This window comes from Dermacentor albipictus, chromosome 6, assembly GCF_038994185.2.
Source record: "Dermacentor albipictus isolate Rhodes 1998 colony chromosome 6, USDA_Dalb.pri_finalv2, whole genome shotgun sequence".
NCBI lineage: Eukaryota > Metazoa > Arthropoda > Arachnida > Ixodida > Ixodidae > Dermacentor > Dermacentor albipictus.
This window is the reverse complement of record NC_091826.1, coordinates 7,331,936-7,356,090: the sequence shown is the minus strand read 5'-3', so window position 1 is coordinate 7,356,090 and position 24,155 is coordinate 7,331,936. Positions and strand designations below refer to the sequence as shown.

The 24,155-nt window shown below is 45.6% G+C and overlaps 1 protein-coding gene across 3 annotated transcripts in view; it reads right to left on the bottom strand.

The window, feature by feature from the left end:
• Yod1 (Yod1 deubiquitinase) overlaps positions 1-24,155 on the bottom strand; it is a 47,621-nt gene that overhangs the window by 13,489 nt on the left and 9,977 nt on the right. The window contains exons 1-2 of one of the 3 annotated variants that reach the window (XM_065431155.2): positions 3,640-3,816; positions 2,662-2,737 (exon numbers count right to left, since the gene is read on the bottom strand). The exons of 1 other annotated variant lie outside the window; for it this stretch is intronic. The gene's annotated coding sequence lies outside the window, so the exon portion shown is untranslated. Of the gene's footprint in view, positions 1-2,661; positions 2,738-3,639; positions 3,817-24,155 lie in introns of those variants that run through there. One more of the 3 variants, XM_065431156.2, reaches the window with a different exon arrangement.

Sequence of the window (24,155 nt, the reverse complement as noted above, 5' to 3'; positions counted from 1 at the left end):
TGTAACAGTACTCAGCATAGGCTAAAATTTTCATTCCAATTAAGTGATGTGTGTTACTCAAATAATTTCTTATTTTAATTAATTGTGTCAACCTTCTGGCATAATGTCCATAAATGGAGCGAAATAGCTATTTCAGGATTCAAATTTTGCTTGAACCGCCAAGTCTCTGTGAGGACAGCGATTTGAAATAACATTAAGCACTAGTAGTGGCGAGGAAGTTTGCTCATGTTTCCCGGTAGCACGCATATTTTTCTTCTTTTCTTTTTCTTTCTTTTTTTTGCTTTTTTGTCATTGTGTAAGCTGATATCAACAAGACATTATAATGGTCTGGGACACATCATCATTCCTTACATCAGGCCCTTTGTTTCGCTAGTGTGTCATTACCACAACGTTAGTATTTCTACAAATGCATGTTGACTTTTGTGCATAATGTTTACGTTTCAGTAGTGTAGAATTGTAGGACAAAGAGCACTTCTGTTGTTTCGTTTTGCTATCCGTCCTTTGTGTATTACTATTTTATCCTCGGCAATGGTTGTCTTTCAAGAGTTGCAAGAAATGACGACTCATTTAGGTTAGAGAATAGAATTATTTTCATAAAACGAGACAAACATGTTGCATGGCTTCGCGTTTCAAAAGCCGGCCCATGTTTTCTTTCCATTCTGTGTAACTGCAGCCATGCAGCCTTAATTCCAATCTAAGATGTGGTGTGCAATTTCTGAATAATTATTGCCACACACAATGGCTTGCTCCTTAAGACGAGTTCCATCAAGAGATACCTTCAGGTGCGCAGAGGTCTTTCTGAGTGGCACGCTAAGGTCAATTTTTTTAGCACATTTACCAATTAACCTCGCTGAAAGATGAATTGCAACAAAGCCTTTAACAAACTGCTCTATAGTTATATATGACCAATTTGTCAAGCCCCCAAGATAAGGCCTTTCATTGCACATAGTTATCATCCAACTGTGCAGCTTGGCAGGCTCTAGATAGGAGCTAATTTGCAGTTTTATGTATAATTATCAAAACTATGTTATGGAAAAACAGAGGCTTTGTGGAGAACGGCCCACCTGTGGGCCAGCCATCCTTGGCAGGACTGCCACCGGCTTCCACAGGCCGGATTCGGCCTACGGGCCGTAGTATGAAGACCTCTGGTTTAAATCAATGAGCTGAGTAGACAAAAAGAAGCCTTGGAGGCAACAGTTGGCAAGGCACCATGACACACAGAAGAGCTTAAGAACTTACACATGGGTAACATTGATATACAAATGTAACAACATGCTTAGTTTGTGGCATGCAACAACCTATTGTAATATTTCAAAACTGTTTCAGTTAGGTTAGTTTGACAATGCAATAAATCATAAAGCAGCGATAAAACATCATCAGATGTGACAAGGGTGACATGATGCTGCCTCACGGACTGCAAGTTGCCAAACCTTAGCATATACCTTGCATGTAGCGGCATCGCTGAGCCTAAAGGGCACAGGAAATAATAATAATAATAATAATAATAATAATAATAATAATAATAATAATAATAATAATAATAATAATAATAAAGTGGCACGCTTGGAGAGAAGGAGCATGGGGACAGGGAGATTTTTCTACTTCAAGAAGGACATGTAGACACGAAGGACAAAATGTGAATACTCAACACAAGTTTACGAAGGTGCACAATGAGTTCAAGGCATTCTTCTATATATGAAGAGCCTGACCAATGCCAAAGGAACTGTGATGGCATCACACTGCAAACTGGCGGAACTACTATCTACACACTTATGAACATAATATTTTGCAGTCTGCTATGTGCACAACTCTACTGAGAAATAATTTTAACTGACTGCATCGGAAGAAGACAAGAGCACAGTGGTAAAATTATAAGATGAACAACAAGACACGACACTCTCAAACCGCTGCCAATGCGCTCAGACTGGAATGCCAATTCCAGGTAATAACCAACATACATTGGTCAGAAAAGCTTGTATGTCATACAAACCTGTGGCTGTGTTGTCTCAAAAAATAAAGAAAATTTTTGTCTTTACAGAGGACTGAATAGTCTTATCATTTTAACCTGAGCTGTCCCCAAAATTTAATATTAACCAAGAAGTTTGTGATTTACCGACAGCCATAAGAGTGAAACGAAATGAAAAAAAAATAGTAATAATAATTTGCAGTTTGGTTAAACTGAAACATATACACGTAACGCATGCAGCTAACAAAATGAAGAGATTAATTTCTAGCATCAACCTTAGCGGGTGCAAGTGTTTCCGATTTCAGGTTACGTAGTTTTACGCATCTGAGCACTAGTATCCGCGGTGGTGTCACTAAAAATATGGTGCATGCCTGTAGTACGGCATGTGCCTGTGCCTCAACCAATTCACAACGTAAAATGGACCATTCAATGAACATTCCAGTGGTTACAAAACACGAAAAAATATGGCATGTCTTGTCTGGTTGCCTGTATGTACATGTACGAAATGCTGGGAACCTCAATAGTGCTAAAAAGTCAGGGTTCCAGAATGACAATTAGCAATGCACGAGATGACCAAGCTACAGCAAGTACACTTTTTACTGATCGAAGACATCAGACCTATGTTATGTTTTCTAAATCTGAACCGTATACAAATACAAGGAGTAAATACCATGCATTATTTGGCAGGCACTTACTGCAAATTGGTTCAGAAGTCTGATGCCTTGCCTTCAGCCATTCAGGGTGATCAGGCTGCAGCGGGCAGCCGATTAACTGCAGGCAGATCATTAAAAGTAGTTATTGTCAGCACGAAAACTTGCGTGTGGGACTTCTGCCAAGATCAAATATGTCGCTTAGCCTTTTTCGATAGTCTCATTTTCCGCTGAGCACTTTAGATGTAATTTACGCCAAGAAAATGTTATACGTGCTGTCACGAAACAGTCACAAGAGTAAAGAATCGTTTAGAAATCTAACGAGAACAACGACCCTGTGCCGCCCGCAAATGACAGCTGTTCCAGCGGCGGTGCGGACCTGCACGGGGTTATCGGACGGCAACAGTTCTCGGCACAAGGTAAAAATAACCATTCTGCACATACAAAACTAAATGCTGCACTTTTTTTGAACGCCCAGAGTGCGAAACTATCACACGCCACTCGACTGAGGTAAAAGTGCAACTTAGCTTCGCTCTGCCTCAAGTGCAACCACGTCTTCGTGGGCAATTTCCTTTCGACGATGTTTACAACAGGGGCGGAGTTATTCCTAGTAAGCGCATACTTTTGGTGTCTGGGGATGAACAAATTCCACCCAATGGATCAAGGAAGAAAAGCGGCAAAAGAAACGTGTCGTACTAGTGGTGAACTGTTTTCTTGCAGAGTCCCAACTACGCTTAAACATGCGCAACGGCGCGTCGGTGTTCACCGAGGCATCGGTCATGGTGGGCCCTGCACCGCGAGTTCATGGTGCCCTTGACTACAAACACAACGTATACTAAAGGTAGCTCGTGCCCAGCTTCGAAGCGCCACAAATCTTTGTCTAGGGCTGGATGTTGCCCTGGGTCTCCTGTTTGAGGCGCCCCCGGCGATCGCAGAAATATTTGCTACCGCGCGGGCATCGCCCCAGTGCACGTATTGAAAGCCAAATGAACCCCTTTCGCGCGGCGCACGAAGTAGCCTCACCTGTCCAGGCTTGCAGCACGTCCTTTGAAGGGCCGCAAGACAGAAGAAATGGGGGAAATTTAAGCCCCTGAGACATGGTTTAGCAAATGCTTGCAGATTTGTCTATGAGCTCAGCCTCAGCTTCGAGGCCGAGCGCCATGTTTATCGCACCGTGAGGGCGCTCGTGTTGCGGCTCATTTTTTTTTCTCATGGGTTAACCTAGGTAGGATATTAGGCAGCATAGTAGCAAGAGCTTGGTGGCGCAAGCCACCGCCCCATTCCAAAAGGGACGCTCATAACATCCATCCACCCATCCATGTGCCTGCTAAGCGCCCGGTATGGCCTGGCTATGAATAACTACCTGAGAGAAGGAAACTAAATCTGGGAAAGAAACAATTTATGATAACTCAAAGGGAAACACTTTACTTTACGAAGCAAGATCAGGATGCCTTAGAAAGCGTACTTGTGAAGCGAGGTACAAGAAAGAATACGCATGTGCTTGCCGCGATAAAGCTAGGGAAACGATGGTACACATGGAGGAAGGAAAACTCCTCCATGATGCTACATGTTTGGGTTCGTCGGTTTAGGTTCCTCTGGCCTCCTTGAAGCCTTTGGGTTCAGCGATAGCAGGGGGAAAGTCAACATATCAGCAACAGAAATTAGTAAGAGGGGATTGGAAGTTTGGTGGCAGAGAAGTAGGAAGGCCACAAACAACGAAGGCATACAAAACCATAGTTTTCCAGAGGTTTCTGGAAATTACTTGTGTGTGTGTGTGTGTGTGTGTGTGTGTGTGTGTGTGTGTGTGTGTGTGTGTGTGTGTGTGTGTGTGTGTGTGTGTGTGTGTGTGTGTGTGTGTGTGTGTGTGTGCGTGCGCACGCGCATGTTTTCTCGAGGTAGGACATTACACAAAATAATAACAAGGGCTTGGTGGCGCAACCCACCGCCCAGCTTCAACGGAGACGCTCAAATCCATCCACCCATGCCACGCCTCTCACGCATAGAGTTTCGTACAAATATTTTATGAAACTCTATGCTCTCACGACCACGGAAACATGGAGGAAGAAAAATACTAGGAGCATGGAGTTTTCCTTCCTCCACGACTAGGAGTGAACGTCACGTGACAATTTTGAAGCCTAGTCATAAAAAAATGGGATGAAGGGAAATTCAGTTTTCTTCCTCCATGCCCTCACGTGATAGGCAAGCGGTAGTATCGGTTTGGTTGCGTCTGCGACGTCTGCAGCGGGGGTTTTGGAATATGCGTACATAGTCGGCGTGGCAAACGAACGCCGAGGTTGAGTGAAGGAATTCAAGTGTGTGAATCAGTCGGGTCTGTGTTATGTCAGCCAGTTAAAGCACTGAACCCATACTGAACGAAGGCGTCGGCATTATGCCCAACAACCCGCGACGACCACGTAACAGACGACTGGTCGCGTTTCTGGGCGGTTGCAGGGAAACGAGGAAACCCTTCGCCCTGCAAACGTGTGAAGGCAACCAAGCCGCCATCTCGACAGCGATTCGTCGCGTTTGTGGCCGTACTCTGGGCAACAATACGGTGTATTCCGACTCTGCGAACATGCGCATGCGCTCAAACGAGCGTCCAGGGTCCGCAGCGACTGCTTTTCCGCGTGAAAAAAATTCGTCACATCTTGTGCCTAACGATGGACTGGCGAGCCGGGGAGCCCGACCACATGCAAGGCCGTGCCGGCCCACTGTTATGACAGACAGTCCTAGTCGATGCTGTCGTTCTACAATACCTTCTGCCTCTCAATAGACCGGCGAGAACTCAATAGGCACGTTTCAACAACGTAAGGACGTCGCACCACACAATCTTACAAAACAGTGCACGTAAATCTCAAGGAAAGGCAGCAAATAGTCCAACTTGAACAGGATGAGAAATTTCGTTAGTGATGTCGTTTATGTATAATAGAAATAGTAAAGGTCCTAGCACGCTTTTTTGAGGTACTCCAGAGGTTACTGAAAGTTCGTTAGAAGAGTAATTATCAATTGAAACAAACTGCTTGCGATTAGACAGATAAGCCGCCACCCAGTTAATAATATATGCTGGAAGGTCTATCCGACTGTAGTTTTTCTATAAGTTTATTGTGAGGAACAAGGTCAAACGCTTTCTTAAAATCTAAAGATATTACGTAAATTTGGCTTGATTTGTCAAGAGCACTTGCAAAGTTGTGAATAATTGTGGTTAATTGTGTCACAGTAGAGAAACCCTCCCGGAAACCATGCTGATGAGGAGACAGTACGTTGTTGTCACTTAGGAATTTGGTTATTTCATTAGCTATAATATGTTCGATTAATTTGCAACACGATGAAGTTAATGATATCGGACGATAACTAGTTACTAGGGTTTTAATTGTCACCTTTTTTTCGGTATAGGAACGAAACGTGCAGTTAGCCAGTCTGTAGGAAGATTAGCCGAAGATAGCAACAAGAAAAGGGGCTAACGCTGGCGTGCTCCGTCGCCCGCAGAATGATATTCCGTCACACAGCGCCGCCGACGAAAGGAATCGGCGCCAGCCATGTTACGTGACGCCCGACTGGTCAATAAATAGCGCAGCACCTGCACCGAGACAAGCGTGCGACGGAGCTCGCGTGCGACCTTCGCCCCAAAGGGCCCCGCTTATCGCTACGCGAGAACTGATTGCGCAGCGCGGCAGATACGGCACACGATCGCCACTGACTCGACGCACTACGAGAGGCATATCGGGACGCATGATTTCGTGGTCGCCGCATATACGCCCTGTGCCCCGGGAGTTGCTAACGTTAGCCAAGCTGCTCAAGGGAAAAAAAAAAAAAGATTTAGAAAACGCACAATTATAATACCTACGGTGCTCTGTCGTCAGCGGTCTGACAATCGATCACCCTAGGTGTTAAAATCGTATTTCTTACCGTGTTCTTTATATTTTACGTAGGTTAGATGCCACACGCGGTTAATAAACCACGACAAAATTATGCTACGCGCGCAGCTCTGCACTCTAACCGAGCTTTAGTTGGAAATTACTCGTATATGGAGAACGATTAAAGAGGCCACAACAATAAAGAAATGCGCGTAGAAAAGTTAGCTATTTATTTATTTATTTATTTATTTATTTATTTATTTATTTATTTATTTATTTATTTATTTATTTATTCACTTAGCATACTTCCAAGGCCCGAGGGCATTACAAGAAGGAGTGGTGAATACAAATATTCGCACAGTAAAACAGAGAAAAATATACAGTTATAACAAGTTAAGAAAAACATGTTAGCAAAAGGTTTCATGTATGGCAGTCTTGAAGCTGTTGATGTCGGTGATGGCGGCGATGGAAGCGGGATAGTGGTTCCATTCTTTGCTAGTCTTGGGAATGAAAGATTCGCTGTAGGTATATTAGTCCGACAAGATGGCGCACCAACTTTGTAGTTACGGTCTCAACGCGATGACACATAGACGGGACCGGAAAAAAGGACGTCTTTTAAAACCGGATTATAACGATAGATTTTGTGGAACAATGAAAGGCGAGAGCATTTACGGCGCGAAGATAGTTCAGGCAAGGCAAGTGTTGCTTTCGTTGATTATACGCTGGCATGCTGACAGTAATTTCATAAAATGAAACGTGCCACGCGATTCTGGACGAATTCAATAATGTCTGAAAGTGTGGTGTTTCTGGGGTCCCAAATAGCGCATGCGTAATCTAACTTAGGTCGAACAAGAGTTTTATGTAGATGCAGTTTTACTGACGAAGGTGCTCGGGAAAAATTGTGTCGCAAGTATCCCAGCATGCGGTTTGCGCTGTTAGTAACATAGTGAACATGTATGCGCCAAGAAAGATCAGAACTGATGTGAATGTCGATGTATACTTGTATGAAGTCGCAGGATCTAGTAGGATGCCGTCAAGAAAATACGCGCTGCTAATAGTGTGGCCCCGTCGAGGTATTCGCGTGCTTTTACACTTCGTGGTGTTTAGCTGCATCATTCATTTATTGCACCACGAGGACAAGTGGTTAAGGTCTTCTTGAAGTTCATGCTGATCAGAGGGTTGTGCGAGTTTCTTTATAGAGTACGCAATCGTCGGCAAAAAAGGTTTATTGATAAAAAAGTGATGCAGTCAAAGAGGTCGTTAATGTAAATAAGAAAGAGCAAGGGTCCCAACAGTGATCCTTGTGGGATACCGGATGAGACAGGCGAAAGAGTAGATGAACAGTTGCTAGCAGTCACAAATTGGGTGCGGCCAGAAAGAAAACTTTTAATCCAGCGGAATACCTTGGTGTCTAAGTTAAGTTTATTTAATTTAAGAAGTAAGTAAGTCATGCGCCACCCCATCAAAAGCTTTAGTGAAATCCAAGAATATGCAATCAGTGTCAAAGCTGACGTCGTTATTTATAAAGAGATCATTAGTAAAAGATAATAGCTGCGTTTCACAGGAATACATTTTCCTGAAACCATGCAGGGAGTTAGTGAAGAACGAATTTTCCTCTAGAAATTTGATTAACTGAGAATAAATAACGTGCTCAAGAAACTTACACGGGATGCTTGTAAGCGTATGGGTCTGCAATTATCGGGAAGATGTACATTACCTATCTTATGGACAGGAACCACCTTTAAGTAAATTCAAATCTACAAATACGCCGTATCAAATGCACGAAAACGTTCTTGCTATAATTTTTTTAAATTCTTTATATTTATTTATTTTTATATAAGAGCACACGATGGTTGAATGACGCGAGCCCACACTTGATATATCATGGAAGCATCCAGTTTCTGCTGTCAATGTCGATGGATTGGGATATCTGGACAAAGACACCGCGAAATCACAGTCTTAGATGAGATGACATATGTGTGCAAACGGATCAATGGAGCGCTTTTGAGACTTTGTTTACGTTAAGCGCTGAACCGAACAAAACCAGATAAAGCTTGCTAAGGTGGGGAGTAGCGACGCGGTCAATCGAGGTCGTGATGAAAGCGGGGCGCCAGGACGCAAATTGGCAGGGGACTGTAACGTCTTGGGGGAGCTGATAGTGAGTCAGCCCTTTTGTTGTTCCTCGGTAGCCAGAGTAGCTTTCGGACCGCGACCACCTCGGGTACTGCTCAAAGTATGAGTCAGACGTAAGCGTTTGGAACGGGAGGCCAAGAGAGCTTCCGTAGAAGTGGAACGTGTTTTGTTTTATTTTTTGAGCATCGGATAATTGTCGCGATTTGAGAATAATAATTTCTTTCAATGTGTAAGGCATGAGCTTTGTTAATGTCTTGTTTGAGAAGCTCGAGATTTGAAAGACGCGTTTTTTTGTAAACATGTAGGATCGCGAGGTGTTCATTAATAAGTATAGATAGGCTTTCTTTTTTTTTTTTGTGAGCGAGTAACCTGAAGGACAAGGTTATCGTTGAGAGGCCTATGGTAACGCGCGTGTTTATTAGCTAACCTTCTTTTTCTTTGTGGTTTTTTTTATTTTCTAAGGTTAAGCGCGTAGGTTTGTGGTAAGTGCGTAATTTGCACTGAGAAGAGCTCTTAGGTCCATTAGCGCGTGTCCTGTGCGGACGGAGGGAAGCAGACGGTTTAGGACTGGGTTGCTCGTGTGTGTTGAGGGCAGCCGTATTCTGACTCCTCTAGTACGCGTGCGTAGAGCTAGTTAGTAGAAGGCACATTTGTTGAAAGGTTCCTCTGTGTTGCGTAAGTTACGCAAGTTTAGTTGCTCGTTTAAGGAACGTGTCCTGTATGGACTAAAGGAACGCATGTGGGTAAGCGTGATAAAAACTTTGTGTATGACGCAAGCACGTGTTCGGAATAGGGACCACAAAGCTAGCGCGATTGTATTTAGGTACCTGTGGAGTTGACCAGACTGTTCAGTGGCACAAGTAAGTGCGATAAGTACGCCACTGTGATAGGTTAAGAACAGACTGTTCGTGAACTTAGGCTGCTTAAGTTATGTTTGGGTATTGGTATTTGAGAGCCTTCGGTTTAATTCTGCGTAAACCTTTACTCTTGTGCAGCGCGACGGTCGGCTTTGGTCTAACTCAAGAAGAACGTGAACGCTCGTTTTGGCGGCACAAAATTTGGGGGCAAAATTTGGGGTTTCCCAGTTGAGTGACTTGCACTGAAATTTTGATAGAAGGCCTGGTGGGTTAACAGCCAATTCCGGGTGTTTGAACGCTGAACGGTATTGTGTTGCCGGGTCGACTCTTCTGTGCCAGCTGTTGTAAGATGGTTGAAGGCATTCCAAGTACGCAGGGGTTGCAGAGAGCAAAGCCATCGTCTTGCTCGCCAGCCATTCTCTTCCTGCCCAGCGGTTGCCAGCACTGGCCAGGCGAGATTTTCCGGGCCATGGAGAAGTTGTTAGGAATGGCCGTACGGGGTGGCAACGTGCCAGCTTTCAGCCCGCTGCACGTGTTCCAATCCCACCAGACGGGGCGCACTTCAGAGAACTGCGGATGACCGGCAGCCACGTGGTACTCGTGGTACTCGACCGCGCTACCCGGGACAAAGCAGAGTTCTACGAAGCCATCTGACGTCGGCTGCGGCCCTTTTCACCTGTGTGTATGTGCGGCACGTGTATGTGAGTCATCCTCCTCCTCCAACAGCTCTCGCCCTCCTCCAAAAGGGCGGGTCATCTACGGTGACGTCGAACGATGACTGGACGAACGTTTCCGTCGACTGGGACTCAAGGGGGGACCAAGGGCTTATAAGCAGCGGTTGCCTGCTGCTAGGGCGTGCTCGTCGTAGGGAGCTGAGTGCTCGTTGTCATGCTAGAAATGTACTAGTGAGCTGTGTGCTCGTAAGCTGTTTGCTGTTAATCTTGCGGGCTCCATATGGGAGTCACGCTAGACTGTCGATGTACCTCATGTTTCAAATGTAAATACTGCCAATAATTCCTGCTCGCCTAGCCCTGTCGTCCCAAGGTCCTCTCTACAACTACGACCGCTCCAATCCCAATACCGTGAAGTGGCTGCAGCTTCAACTGCGCGCAGTGGCGTAGTAACGGGGGGGGGGGGGGGGGGCGCTGGTGCGGTGCGCTCATGTCCCACCATGGTTGAGTAGTGTGCCATTTATCAGTTTTGCATCGTTTGTATTAGTTTTGTATCAGTTTCGCGGCATTTAATAAAAATACTGTCTGCTATCTCTTTGTCATTTTGTTGTTGTAACGGTGGCGTCCCACAGGGCGGGGTATTCAGCCCTATTCTCTTTAACCTAACTATGGTTGGCCTTGCTGAAATATTACCCAAGACAATTCGGCTACCAATGTACGCTGATTATAGCTGTCATTGGTCTTCTGCGGTTACTTGTCTTGAACTGCGCGCAAGAATTCAGCGGGCAGAGCCACCCGAACTTGTTCGTATCTCTGCAAACAATGCCTTGGCGTGTTCATCGAAAAATGCGCGTTAATCGCGTTTACGCGCAAACTTATGGCACCATACCCTGTTTCTCTCAATGGCAAGGGTATCAAACACCAGAAGTATCACCACTTCTTAGGTGTGATTATTGACAGAGACCTTTCATGGAGCCCCCACTGCATCTACCTGAAGCGGAGGCTAATTTCGATTGCACATATAATCAGGTTCATGTATGGAAAAACCTGGGACACGTCAGTACGGTCCATGCTGCAGCTGTACAGAGCATCATTCCTGGCTCTTTACGGTACAGCTTGCCTTGTTTTGGCGAACACATGTAAAACAAACATTGGTACCCTCAAAAGTTCGCAAGGCCACGCTCTATACGGTAATCTTGGACTGCCACAATGCGCCTCGACTCACGCAACACTCATGCTTATTAGAGACCACTCGGTTCCAACATTTATAACGATTGACAGCCTTAAAGCACACATTGCCAAGTCACTATTTTGCTGCTTTGCCAGAACAAACACCTCAAGCCACATTTTCCAAACTTGTTGTGGCACATCAAGGCTACCTTCCGTCGGGCTTTAGCCAGCAGCAAGACCACTGTTATCCCTGTGGTGCCTACGACAGCCACAAGTACGCCTCACGGTTCCGGGAATAACGAAGAAGACCCGTCAATCAACGGTGTCTTTACGTCAGTTCACACTGTCATCACTGAACTAGACATGTGAACAAAGAGCACAGATTTACACTGATTGATCTGTCTCAGCCACCAGCTCCACAGGCGCTGCTATCATCCCGGTCTTACAAGTCAAAATTACATTGAAAGTGTCCGATATAACGACCTCTACGGCAACAGAACTTTCCGCTCTACGCGCCGCTGTTAATTACATCGCACAAGAGAAACCTCGAAACTGGGTCGTTCTTTTGTGACTCCAAGGCAGCTCTTCAAAGTCTGCAGGTCAGTCTTACGACGCAAGACCGATAAACTAGTGGTCTTCGAGACCAGAGAGGTTTTCCATCAAGCCACCATAAACGCACACGACATCATCTTCCAATGGCTTCCGGGGTGCTGTGGCATCGCTGGAAATGACCTTGCTGATGATGCCGCCCGGCCAGTTCGTAAAGAAAAAGTGATACTTCCTATACCCTTATCAATGACAGACGCTGCGAGGGGTCGTTTACTTGCTCAAACAAAGACTGAAACATTGTGGAACACCCCCGATTATCTCCAACTGGCGTCTCCACTGGCTGGATCCTACATTGAGGTTGCAGATTCCATCGAACTTCTTCCGCCGTGATGCAACTTTGCTGTGCCGCCTCCGGTTAGGAGTGGCTTTTACGAAAGCCTACTCATCCCTTATTGGAATGACTGACGCACTGATTTTTTACTCGTGCAAATGTGAAGAAACAATTAAGCACGCGTTGCGTTTTTATAATCTCTATGAGATCGAACGCGACGTTCTTCGGACGGTGTCAAACCGATTAGATAGCAGACCATCTTCAGAGTCTAAGATTTTTGGACCATGGCACCATGCGTCGCAGGCTCACAAAGCGACGCGGGCACCGCTACGTTTCATGAAAGCGACTGGCCCAGTGGCCGATTATAGGCGCGAAGATATGGACATGCGCACGTACTCACACTGATAGTACCTGCTTCCCTCCGTCTCATTTCTCTTCTTCCCTTAAACACCTTGCCCTTTCTAGGGTAGCAAACTGGACGTGCGTCTGCTTGTCTTTCCTTCCTTCTTTTTTCCCCTCCTCCTCCTTCTGTTGTTGTTGTGTGACATCAGGTCACAAATACAGTGTCCTGTTTCAGCTACACGGAATTTCACAAAAATGTGAATTTTGTGAGGATATCTCCCGGTATTCTACCAGGTTATGTGCCTTTGTAACCAATAAGAACTCGGCATAGTGCAAAATATGCAAGATTATTAATAAGGATATCTTAAATAACAGCTTAATTAGCAATTATAGAGTAAACATTGTTATCCGGGAATTGAGGACCTAAATTCATATCATGAACTCAACAAAAACTTCTCTAAACAAAATCGTATTGGGTGCTAGAGCGTGCAGTATTTTGGCACTGCGGGCGGCCCAGTATGGCAGTAGCGAAAGAAATATGAAATAGTGCATCAGGGACGTCGATCTCTCTATCCTCTCCATTGCGAGTGCAGACCACAACAGTAGCACAAGCTTTCGCTGGCACGGGCCTAATGGTGGCCTTGTATTTTTTTGCATGGTGATGCCAGGAATCGACGCGACGCGTGCTCTATTCCGTTTCCAATCTTGTGGCGGAACCGCAGTTCGGATGACCATATTTTCCAATAGAAGCAAATAAAGAAAGGCGTTATGGATCAGAATGAAGAGAACTCGTGATTGTCATGGAATTAACGCCAGCTGCTTCGAAGCAGCTGGCGTTTTCTGATAGGGCGGAGAGATCAGCGTCACTGACACACTACTTAATTTTCGTTTGGGTTCAGGGCTGGCGACAGCCAAAATACTGCACGCCGTAGTACCTACGACGATTTTTGTGAAGTTTTTGTTGGGCAACATATGACTGTCGGGCTTCAATTTCGCAAATGCAATACCGCCTCTAATATTGCTAATTAAAACTTTATCTGTATTGGTTGCCAAGCCTTACAGGCTGACAGCAGATGTGCTAATGCGCCTATCACAAGTTATCAGTGCAGCACCCTGTGCTATTTGCCGCGGAAAATAAAACAGCCTGTATAAATACTACATTAGCGATCTCTTGTAACGAAAGCGGATTGGCGGGGAGTCCAAGGCAACTGTACTGGTGCTGAAACATCACCCCCCACTCCCTGTAAATGTTCGATGTCCTCGCCTTCCTGAATACCAGCTATGGGCCCCGGGTGCCAGACGACCTAGCTACGTCACTGACTGTGCGCCTTCTATGTCCACTTGACGCACCTATAGAGCCAAAACCATATCTGCTCTTTCCTCATTGGAGTAAGCCATGTCTGCTGCTCAACCTTGGTCACAGTCAAATAGCGTTGCTGTGGATATAACACGCAGGGATACGGGCGCCTGAGGAGCACTGGATATATTGCACTTCGCTGGGATTGGTTTAAACGAGGTACATAAGGTATGATCTACATCCCGTAACCTGGAACAGCCTGCGGTCGCACTCTCTCAGAGACTGACGCGCCAGTGCACAAGTGTGAAGACAGACGCGGCCACCCGATACTGCCACCATGATGCGACCATGAAGCGATGCGCACGTGCGGGGTTCGAGATTAAAAAAAACGTCTGGTAGACAGTAAGTGCGAGAAGGAGAGCAGACGGGGCCAGTGCGAAAAGAGTCATCGTCTGAAGAAGACATGCGTAATCTTCCTTTGAATATAGCCAATGTTTTTTTTTTTTACCATTAGTTAGTTTTGTACCCGTGTTATTTATCCGCTGTTACTCGAGCCCTAAGATTTAAAGTTGTAGCATCATCGTACGATTCGAAAACTACAAGGTCATTTGTGCACAAAGGCAAAATTGTAGCAGCCGTCATCGCCTTCCATCGTTCCCACGCGCTTCGCCCTTTCCTTCTTTCAAGCAGAATCAAAATGCTGCCTTCGTCTTTTCTTTCACGTGGCCTTAGACGCTTTATCGCTTCGGCAACGCACGGCCAGCAGCATGCACTTGCACCGTCATGCGATAAGAGCCGCATGCCCAGATAATAATTCTCAGCGTTTATCCTGTTTGTTACACCTGTTTGTTACACCTGCCACATGCAATATGTCGATTAAAGAGGCCGACTTTCTCAAATTCAAAGATGAAATAAGGCAAGAGCTTAAAGTGTTTCGCGAATCACTAGGGAGGGATTTGCGCAATGACATCAGGGATTTGAAAGCTGAACAAAGGAATCTTGTGCAGAGCCTTGACTTTGCTCATGGCAGTATTAATGAACTAAAGCAAAAACTGGAATCAGAAATCTTGAAAAAAGAATGTTTTGCAACAGAAAATGAAGCCCTCCGCAAGAAATGCCTAGCAGCAGAAAGTAAAATTCAAGATCTTGAAGATCGTATCGTGTCTTCAGAGCAGTACTCGCGAAGGGCAAACATCGAAATTCAAGGCGTCATTCAGAAAGAAAATGAAAGCGTGACAGATTTGCTTCTTAGGATTGGCAGTGTTGTGAAAGAACCAATAACAGTAAATGACATTGAAGCCTGCCGTCGAGTGTCCACACGAAAGGCTGATAAGACCAAAAGCATTGTCGTGCAGTTCAAGACGCGCACAAAACGGGATGCTGTCTTGAAGAAAGCCAAGAAAGCACGGCTGACAAATGACGACCTCGGCCTTGACGATACAGCACCTGTTTTTGTAAACGAGCACCTCTGTCCCGCGCTCAAAAAACTACTTGCGATGACTGTAAAAAAGAAACACGAACACAAATGGAAGTCAGTTTGGGCATACAGCGGCAAAATCTACGCAAGGAAATCGGATGGCAGCTCTGCCGTGCTGATAGCACATGAAAGTGATCTTGAAAGGATATTTTGTCAGTCGACATAGGACTTGTTTCCGATAATAACGCAGATTAACTAGCACATCATGGATTCTTCTATGAAGTACCAAGAATTCATTCTTCCTAAAGATGTTGAACCTCCTGCAAAATCTTGCGAATCTGTTCTGCATATTAATGCACGGTCTGTGAGTGGAAAAGAAGATGTTCTTACCTCATTTCTGGATGATTTTGGGTTTAAATGTAGTATCGTGATGTTGTCAGAGACGTGGTATCACGACCGATGTAATATGTTAAGATTACCAGGTTATAAGAATTTCTTTTTAAATCGTACTGGCAGACGAGGCGGTGGTGTTTCAGTTCATGTAAAAGTGCACAAGAACTGTGAATCGTGCTGACTTGAGCAAAGTAACCTCCGATTTCGAAATACTCACCGTACAATGCAAAAATGAAACCATCTGTGTTGTATATCGTCCTCCAGCAGGTAACGTAAAATCTTTCATGGAGTTTTTTGAGTCGTTGCTGGAATATATGTATGCAGCAACAACTTCACCCTTGTCTGCGGTGGCGATTTTAACATAAACGTACTTGACGATACCAACACTACTCGACAATTAAACACTGTGTTGCATTCCTCTGGTTTCCTGAACCTAATCAAAACATCTACACGAGTTACAGTCACTACGCAATCCGCACTCGACTTTATTTTGACAAATATTAATACCAAAGTTCGTACATGTGGTACTCTAACTTCTGACATAAGCGACCATTGCCCTGTATTCATGACCTATCAAACGAACTGCTCTCAAACAAGGGAGCCCAAAGAACCCATCATAATTCAATCCATCACGCAGGACACTTTGGAAATGTTCAAACAAGATTTATTGGCCTGTGATTGGTCAACAGTTCTGAACAAAACAAATCCGAATGATGCATATGGGGAGTTTATTAAAATCTTTATGGACAAGTACGCAAAGCACTTCCCATTGATCACACTTAAGTCATCAAAGAAAACGAGAAAACCATGGATAAACCGGGAACACCTCAAATTGATTAGAATGAAAAACCGCCTTTATCATGATTTTCTTCGTTCACGTTCCGAAACCGCACTGAAGGAATTTAAGAAAACAAGGCATCAAGTAAATGCGGAGATTAAACGTGCAAAGACTGCATATTACCAGAAACTGTTTGCAGATATAAATAGGCAACGACCTGGTGCTGCATGGAAAGTTATAAACAATGTCCTTGGACAGGATGACTCGCGTTCAATTCCGAGAAAGATAACTATTAATGGCCGTGAACTTGGAGATCGCGACATACCTGAATACTTCAATCATTATTTTGTAAACGCTGCAAGACCGATTAGTATTCCCTTGGATACAGTTACCCTAGCTTATAGCTGTGCTGAAAGCATATTTTTTGCTCCTACAGATGAAAATGAAATATGCAGCACATTCATGAGCCTAAGAAAACAGTAGATTATTGGATACAAACGATATTCAAATTAAACCTGTTAAGTATGTATTAGAATTGTTAACGTCTGCCCTTGCTCATATTTTTAATCTTGTCCTTGCGACAGGTATATTTCCAACTTCCATGAAATGTGCAAGGGTATCTGCATTGTACAAAGGCGATGATCACAACCTTGCGTCTAATTACCGTCCCATTTCCGTCCTCCCAGTTTTTTCGAAGGGACTGGAAAAAATTATTTTTTTTCGCATTACAAACTTTTATGATAAGCACAGTATTTTGACAAACTCACAGTATGGTTTTCGGAAGGGGTGGTCGACTGAAGCCGCCTTGTTAGCCCTCAAGGAAATTATTTTGGAAAATATTAATAATAATTTTCTGCCAGCCGGAATTTTCCTCGGTTTTAGTAAAGCATTTGACTCCATTGATCACAGTATTCTCATTAGTAAGCTTTCATCATATGGAATTCGTGGTACAGCTTTGGCCTTAGTTAAATCCTACTTAGAAAATAGGTACCAGTGCGTGTATATTAACAACCAAAGATCATCATGCTTACCAATTGCATGTGGCGTGCCACAAGGAAGTATATTGGGGCCCCTTTTATTTAATACGTTTATCAATGATATCGTAAATATCGACACCACAGTAAAATTTGTAATCTAGCAATGCTGATGATAGCACCTTACTTATTTCTGGGAGTAATATTAGCACACTAGAGCTAAAATGCAATGATATCCTTACTAAACTATCAGCATGGACTAGAGTAAGTCAAATCAAAGTAAACCCAACTAAATCCAAAGCAGTTATTTTTCGTGCTCAAAATAAAGCAGTTTCTCCGGTGAATTCATTCAGTTTTCAAGACCAGCATATAGAAATAGTCACCGAGCACAAGGTTCTCGGTGTGTATTTTTCTGCCCATCTAAAATGGGACGCTCATGTTGTTTACGTTTCCAGAAAACTGTCTGCAGTTACAGGTGTAATCTCACGCTGCCGCACACTTCTTCCCACAAGCGCTCAACTACAAATATATTACGCCCTATTTCTTTCTCACATTAACTATTGTACACTGGTATGGGAAACAACAACCAAAAGAAATATGAACAAGCTTCTTGTATTGCAGAGGAAAATTATTCGCCTTATCATTAACATTGAACTAACGTCGAGTGTTAATCTCGCAATAGCATCATTCAATTTGATCCGTGTAGATAATATATATGAATTTCGTTTATTACAAATAACATACTTTCCTTCCACAGGTATGAGTAATTTCCTGACACAACTTGCTTCCCTTGAATATCGTACACCAATAGTTAACACTCGTTGTACTGACACTTGGTCCTTACCACAGTTTAGAACCGATTACAAGCTGCAATCCTTGGCTCACAATCTGCCATTTTTTCTCAATAAACATAAACATACTGCTGGTTTTAGTCGAAAACAACTAAGAACATACTTCGTGCACATGTAATCCGTATTCATTCATATGTCGTTTAAGAAAACTTCTGTGTTATTGCTGTACTTGATTTGATGCTGTACTTGATTGCTTACCGTGCATTTGATTTGATGACTACTTCTGTATTGCTATTGTTTCGTTCTGTCTGCTGCTGCCATGTAATGGTTTCCTGGGCCTTCGTCAAGCTGTTCGTACAGCTTTTAGCCCAGGTGACCATCCAGATACTTGCTGGAGAATAAAATATGATTTTATTAGATTTGATTTGATACCTACACCAGGCACAACGCCCTGTCGCGGGCCAGTCTCGCTGCAGCCGACCTTGTTCATCCATCGCACATTTGAGAGCAGCCCGATAACAGTGCGCAAGCGCCCCGTCTGGTGGCATTTTTTCACATTTCGCGGGCTTTCTTTGGAACGCGGAAAAAAAAAGGACCACGCGAGATATATCGCGCTGGAAACAATTTATTGAGAGGTTTCTCAAGGTGCTCTACAACTTTGCGTATCACACTTAGAGCATGCATTCAGTACTTAAAAAGTTGAATAATTAAACATAACTAATCCGTTAGTTACGGGGAAAATAAAAATAGCCGGAATAACTCTAGGCCAGTGCCAACATTATGCATTCGGTTCAACTCGCGTTCGGTGTCTCTTTCATTTTTAAAACATTAAAACTTCAAAAAAAATTTGAGCTATATATATATATATATATATATATATATATATATATATATATGCTGGGGCGAGGACTTACGGAGTCGCCATCTGTCGGAAGCGCCTCCCTTGCGTATAGTATATGAGGAATCACGCGCCGCGCTCCTCATAGGTTTGGCTTACGGCGCTTAATAAAAACACCACGCGGCAGCCCTCCTGTACATTTCTGCAAGTGCTCTCAGAAGGAGGGAACTTTATTACTGTCGAAATAATAACATGGGGCAGACTGAAAGCACAGAATCGTTTACAGACGATATATCTCTATACCGAATACGTACAGTGAAAGCCACTGCGCGCGGTCGCCACGATGTAATCTCCCGAACCGGCTTCTTGCCTGAAAGGTCGGCAATCGCTGAGCGCAAGCTATGTGAGATATGTACTTACAGTGGGCGGTCTGTATAACCAAATGGCGCATAATAGAACGAAGCCTCAATGCACGCAGCGATTACACGGGTTTGCGGCGACCGACTGCGCGTCTGCATGTCCGCGCACAATGTTTCGCTTTCACTGAGAGCATTTCCGCACCGAGCTGTGAGCTTTAGGCCGCAGCATATAAGCATTTAACAGTCCACAAGCAACCATTGTTGCTTGGACGTTATCAGAGCTGTTCAAACACAATTTCGTTGAAACAAGGGACTTCGACGCCTAGACGACTCTGATGTGCCGTCGCGACGATTCAATATTTTTTTCTTCTAAATTCTTAAACGTTTCAATATTATTTATAAAGTTGCGTCGCACTGTATGCAGTCAGCGAGCGATTTCGCGCCGCTTCTTTTTCGTAATCCAGTGCGTTCATTCATAACACAAACATGACCATATGCCATGCCTTTATTTAATGTGCTTCTTGCCACTCCCTTTTCATTCCAGTGAACTTGCCAGTGTCTAGCATCAACAAGTTCATAGACCGAAGCGTCGTGACATTAGCCAGGCAGGGAGCGCGGGCGAACGTCTCAGTGCGCGTTTTCTGCTGCTCACCGAACATCGAAATCCCGGCGCCGTAGCAGAAATATTCCTCGCGTCTGTGCTTGCTGCATACCCGAGTTGTAGCCGATTGCTGTTTGCCGGTTCTAAGTTTCGCGAGCCAAGCTTCACGGAGCTTCGTCCTGCGGCTACGTATGAATAAGGCTGACACCGGGCTCCGTTGCGTACGTCCGGCGCTGCGGCACCGAGCAGCAACCTACCATGCTGCACGCCTCCAAAGGCAGCCACTTCCTATTATAGTGATTTCAAATGTTGTCAAGCAGACACCCAAGGCGGGAAAGCCTCACCGCTTAATTAGAACCGCAGCGCAGGTAGGACTATAAACTTTCGTTTTCAGTTCGCTTCGGCGCTTCCGAAGCAGCCGACGCGGCCGCTGTGTCCACGTGATCCCTCATGCCACGTCACGCCGACGGTGGCGCCAGCTCTTCCAGTGGCGGAGCTCGCCCCCAATAGCCAAGGGACTATGGAGAAAGTTGGCTTTATACGGTCATGATTAACAATATCGAGCCGTGTGTGTGGTGTAGCACTCGGGCCGTATGGTGGCTCAGTAAATGTTTTTTTTCAAAACTTGCTACGTTCAGACCTTGGCACTTTCAGAACACAACGTACAGGGCCGCTATCTTGTACGTGTTCGAAAAGCCGACGGTTCACCTTTACGTAAAAAAAAAAATTACTCCTGAGCAGTCGCCGTCAAAATCTATGACGTCACGACGAACTCGTGCGGTAACTTCAATGTGGCTTACAGACTCGGAAACATAGCGCAAAAAATGACACAGGGACAAGCAGGAACACAGGACGAGCGCTCGTCCTGTGTTCCTGCTTGTCCCTGTGTCATTTTTTTGCGCTGTTTCCGAGTCTGTATGTATCTCACCAACACGCCCAAACTTCTTCCCTGCTTAAGTTCAATGTGGCATCGCCACTGTCTCAAGGTTCTTGCGTATTTTTCTGCTTACCAAGCCTCTTTTCACTGTAAGAGTACCTCTCTTGCTGATATTGTAGAAAGCTAATTAATACAACTCAAGTAATTTTCTCTTTAAAAGGAGCTTGTCATATTACTTGGCGCCTGTTCTGTATATACACAACGGTGCCTCTGGATTTGCAGCACACACCTTCCGATCGGCCACGTGCAACGTAGTTGAACTGAGTCGGCCCTATAGTTCAGACGACACACTATATATTACCGATGAGAGTATACATATATCGGACACGCTGCATATGCGTAGCTCTGCGTTTGGAAGACCCGCTTTCCGCGGTATCCAGTGCAGCGAGTGTTGCCCAAGCAACGGTCGCGTTTATCGAGGACCCACTCCCGCCAGGCGTTGTCCAAGGACTGTCCCGACACATGCACAGCAGCGCCCGGCTACAGCTGCCACAGAACTAGAAGTACAGAAACGCGATAACGTTTGTTTACCGACCTCCATACAGTTTTTACAGGCGTATAGGTTCCAGACTCCAACTGGGCGTGGCGCATGCTTATGTAGTAGAGTATATGTACTACATAGAGCAATTTATGAAGCAGTGAAAAATGGGGGCAGCGTGCAGTCAACAAGATGGACGCTTGGCAGAGGAAAGAGCGGGAGGTATATGCACTGAAAGACAGGCAGGGTGAGGTAAATGTATGTGATATTGCAAAGGCAGCACATGATTTCTTCATGGACCTGTACACTACCCAGAGCAGCCACGCAACCATGATTGGAAGTGATTAAAATACACAGGGAACTTAAATGTGGCATGATGGAGCGGTGCATGAAAACAAGCGTCAAAGGGTTCTACCTCATCGTAAGGATCCTTCTAAGGTTCCTCACCGCAGTTCTGTGTCCAACCTTGCGGGCACACAAACTGGGCGAGCTGTCTCAACTACAACTTGGCTCAAAAGCCGGACGCGAAAAAGGGATCCGCGGAAAATGCGGTGTCGAGCCGGCCCGCCCCGAAGAAGCACGCAGCCGCGTCGTCAGCGTGCAGAGACGGGATCCGCTGATGCCTGAAGAACGAAAGGCTCTGAAAAGAGCAACGAGGACATCGTAAAACTTCCCGCGGACGGTCGCCTTGGACAAACGGGACTATATAGCAAAACAAGAAGCGAAGTATGCTTGAGGACGAAGGAACGTATACATCCCCCTGAATCGTGATCCCACTCTAAAACTGCAAAGAGACTTGCCGAAACTATTGGCTGACGTGTTCCACTTTGTTCCTCCACAGCGGAAGTCCCTTTACTTTTTCATTGTGTCCAACAACGGTTCCGCGCCCGCTCTGTATGGATTACCCAAGATACAGAAAGCAGGCGTCCCGATGCGCCGTGAAGGAAGGAGAAAATATAGGAGGGAGCATTACGTCACGCAGCCAGCCTTGGCAAGTGAACGCTCCGTGAAGCCACAGTGGTGGCCCAGCACGTGACCTCTTGCGTCAAGATCACGGTGCAAGAATCGAGATTTGCTGAGACGTTTGGTTCCCAGTAGCTATTATTTGTTTATTATTTATTCGGTGCGCGCTTGTTGAGCTGCCCTGCCGTGGCTCTGTCTGCGGAGCGGAAACACTAAAACCAACCGCGTACTTTGACGTGCAATCACGTGTTGGTCCACCGGGTTTCGCTTCAATCGCGTTGCGACATGCTCCCTCCTATCTTTTTCCTTCCTTCATGCGATGCGCACAATCATCGACTTCACCCGCTCGCCTCATGCACAAGTTGTCGAATTGCCTTCACCGCACATATCTCCTCTTTAGTCGGCAAAAGTGAAACGCACGTACAGAACTCGTACCACTTCGTCGAAAAAAGTTCGCGACACAGTTCTCGACGACGACGACGACGAAATCCTGATGTCCTTTGATGCGAAATCGCTTTTCACGAGCGTGCCAACAGAGCTCGCCATGAAGGTTTGCACAGATGCGCTCGAATCAGACCCAACTCTACCGGAAAAAACCCCAATCGACGTTGCAGACTTACGCAAACTTCTGCAGATCTGTCTGGGCAATACATATTTCAAGTTCTAGAAGAACATATTTAAGCAGGTCCATGGAACGGCAATGGCTGCTTCGATTTCAGTCATCGCAGCGAACTTGACAATGGAGTCACTAGTCTCGCGCCCTCTCCAACTTCACACCACGTCCAAAGATCTTCCTTTAGTACGTGAACGATTGCTTCTCCGTGACTAAAAAAAACGGCTTTCAACACATTTCCTTTGCATCTCAACAGCATAGAACCGGCCATACAGTTCACGGCAGAGGAAGAAGCCGACGGGCGCTTGCCTTTTCTGGACACCCTACTGTAAAACGGGACGGTAATAGGATATCGTTCAGCGTATTCAGAAAGGACACGCACACCGGCATGTGTAGTAGCTCAACTTCAGTGTCGTGCACCCGACCTGTCGCACGAAACCGGTGGTCGCCTCGCTCGTACACGCCGTGCAGAAAAACCCGGCTCAACCCCGGCGGACCGAGCGGACGACCTGCAGCTGCCTCGCGCCGCGACCTGTCGCCTTCGAGCCACCACAGCTCGTTCATCCAAACTGTCGCAAACCGCTTGGCTCATCCGGCGTCACCACAGCCCCAACGACAAGAGAAAAAGAAAAATTGGAGGACGCTTAAGCTTCGCCTTCAAGAGTGGAACGCGACAGCGTTCCCGTCGACCCGCCAAGGGGTGTAAGACAATGGGCTACAGGGCAGCCATCACTTACGAGGCGCCCCGCATCGGACGCGGTGAGCGTCGAGCCATATGGTCGAGCAACGCGGCGTTCGGCGCAGCAACGAAACGTGCGCCTGAGCAAGCGGAACGAACCAAAGAACTCGGTATCTCGGAGGGGGAAATGATGCACGCCAGCCAAACATCGTGATCGGCACGGGCAGAGAGATAGACAGATAGTGATCTAAAGAAAGGAAGGACGCTTGATTCTGCAGAGGCAGCAAGGGGAAGCGTTGTCAGGGGAGAGAGAGTCCGGGCAACGACCCCCCTCGCACCGGTCCTTCCACAGCTCCAATACGCGCGTGGCGCGCCATCTGTCGAGGCAGCGCCCTACATGGAGAGGAGGGGGTCTTCTGTGTTTGCCGCAAGATGGCTCTGCATGTGCCGAAAGCGCAGAACAAATGCAGCGGAAACGCACTTCGCTACTCATGTAATTGCGACTTCTGTAAGT